This window comes from Solanum pennellii, chromosome 5 (genome assembly GCF_001406875.1).
Source record: "Solanum pennellii chromosome 5, SPENNV200".
NCBI classification, from domain to species: domain Eukaryota; kingdom Viridiplantae; phylum Streptophyta; class Magnoliopsida; order Solanales; family Solanaceae; genus Solanum; species Solanum pennellii.
The window spans coordinates 53816849-53819659 of record NC_028641.1 but is presented as its reverse complement, the minus strand read 5'-3'; positions in this window follow the sequence as shown (position 1 = coordinate 53819659).

The following is a 2811-nucleotide window of genomic DNA, read 5'->3' as shown; positions in this document are numbered from 1 at the left end:
ATAAGAATAAGCCAGAGTTGGGTAAGGGTTCAAACAATTTTCTAAGGAAGGGTTTAGGCAACTTAGATTGACCGACGGGTTTAAAAGTTTGGCTACTTTTTTTAGAAAAAAACTTACATTACCCATAAAAAATAATCTTTGAGAATAAATAGACAGAGATTTATATTTGACAAACAATGAAATATTATTTTTTTTAAAAAAGGGGGGTGGGCCTAAAGTGTCAAAACTGTTTTAACATGATAATTTATCTGAGTTAAAGATTTTAAACCAAAGAGTTAGTTCAAATTCCTTAACCATTTTAAACCAAAGAGTTAGTTCAAATTCCTTAACGTGGATTTAAAACTTTTGAATAACTATGAGAGAACATGAAAGGTTCTTAAGTCATTCTATAAGCTTAAATAACTTAAAAGAATTCGAAAATTTTAAATACTTAATGAATAATACAATAGAAAACTTCCTTGAGGATTCATCTAAATTAACAAATTAAAGTGTTAAAAGTTAGCGATAATCAACATATATTCATAAATAAAGCAAAGAACTAAATAAAATAAAGAGAGGGATGACAAGGGAATTTGGCCCCTTTCTGACTCTTGTTGCCATTGCTGCGATCAAATTGGACCTTTTCAAGTCCAATTTTCAAATTTCCATCGCCCCTGCTTGTTCAAATTGGACTTCAAAACTCCAAAAATTTCCAAATTTAGTCCCTTTGGAACTGCTGCTACTGTAGTAGTATTAATTTGGATTCTAAAAATCCAACATTCAATTTCCAGCCATTTGGAATTGCCATTACGGCGCTACTTAGTTGCTTCCACTACTTTGGATTTTAACCAAACAATATTACCTTCCCTTTCATAATTCCGATAAAGGTTGACTCAAGAAGATGAAAATGGAAGAGAGGGCAGTCCATTTGTACTCATTCGGAGAGAGTTCATGCAAAGAATGAATAAGAAAGGGAATATGCAAGGAGATTAGCTCTAAAGGAAACATAAAAAATTAAAATTATCGTCAAACTAACCAAACATGAAACACATGATCATTAAATAATCACAACTTTCAGAACTTAAGTAGTATGGTAAACAGGACAATTTTTTTTTTAAAAAAAGGAAAAGCTAAGTCAATGAACAAGTCATGTGATGGCAAAAAAAAAACTGAGGGATCATTACAGAGGACGTAAAACCAAAACATTCAATACTAAACAACACATATTAACCTTCTTAAGCAAAGCACAAGACAAAGAAAACTATTCTGAGAAATGAAGGAAATTAGAAATAAGTTATACATTCAGAGAAGCTATATGTGAAGTGTAAATCATTTCGCATTCAAATACTAGATTGTGATCAAAACGGATATAACTTGAATAAATAGAAATAAAGCCAAGCAAGCCAATTATGTTCTATGACAGAAAAGTATACTTAAAGCCACATAACGAAGGGAGGCGGGTGAATAAACATAATATTATTCAAATGATATCGAATAGGCTAGAGGTAGTCACACTTGGGAAACAAACAAACAAAACTAAGACATCCTTGTGGAGACGTACAACAATGGTTTGGAAAAGTAAAACTTAGAAGGGGTAAAAATCTAAAAGAACAATAACTCTTTATACTACAAGAAAATAAAATAACAAATATAACTTAAGAACTTTGGAACATCTCATCTGAATCGATTCTCTAACGATGGATTAGAACATATAACAATTGATCTCATTGGAAGCGATAACAAAATTAGAAATCAATGTCTTTAACTAGTGGTGGATCCATATCATGTAAAGGTCACCCATAGGAAGAAGCTATATAATAGAACCCAAAAATACAAACTTAGCATTAAACTAGTTCAAACACTAGGTAAGAATAAGTCAACAACTTCATGTGAGAACTAATTTGAAGAGAATAAAAGAGACAATAAATCTGGTTTAATGCACACAAAAACAACGGGGAAAAGAAATTAACCATATGTCTAACTTGAGCAAAATAATCAAACTAATTTAAATATAAGAAACATGTCAATCTTCGACCAATACAAGAGAAAGCTACTAGCTAATCCTAACTACATGGTACAGGAAGAAATTTGTGCAAAGAAACAGAAAGCAATGGAAAACAATTATGAGTGTCCTATTCTAATTCAAAACATTTAAGAAGTGGGCAGAAAGGTATTGAAGCAAGAATTTTGTAGATTTACGAAGTCGCTTCCTAGGACTTAAACTCATCATAATTTAAATAAAAATATGAACAATTTGTAAGGTGTATGAAAATCAAGTAAAAAAACAAGCATGATGGTTTAAGCAAAAGATCCAAATATCACTCGATTACAAGTGCAAGAAAAGTTGTTCGAACCATTGATTAGTTAAGAAGCAGATCAAATAGACACGATATTTTGTGAAACAGTTGCGAGAGGAAATCATGAACATGATGTGAGAACTAGGGATAACAACGAAAAAATTAATCGGGAACACAGGAGCAAGCGAACAATTTCCCATATGGTTGTTTAGGATTCTAGAAAATTAAATCTCATGAAGCAGTAATTTGAAAACTTTTGCCAAACATAAGAAAAATGCAAAATATGGTTTCCAAACCATATCTACGAGAGACTCACAGATTTGGAGAAATCTAGTTTGAGGGAACAATTACAAAAGGAATTCTAAACTATACCAAAACAAGTTAACAACAACCTAAAACTTGAACAAATATCAGCAGTGAAGAACATGAGCAACATAACCATCAGACTAAAGGAAACACTAGAAAAATGTAACTTTCCATAAAAACAACTCTTAACAGAGAACCTAAACTAATATATTTGACATTTATATAAAAA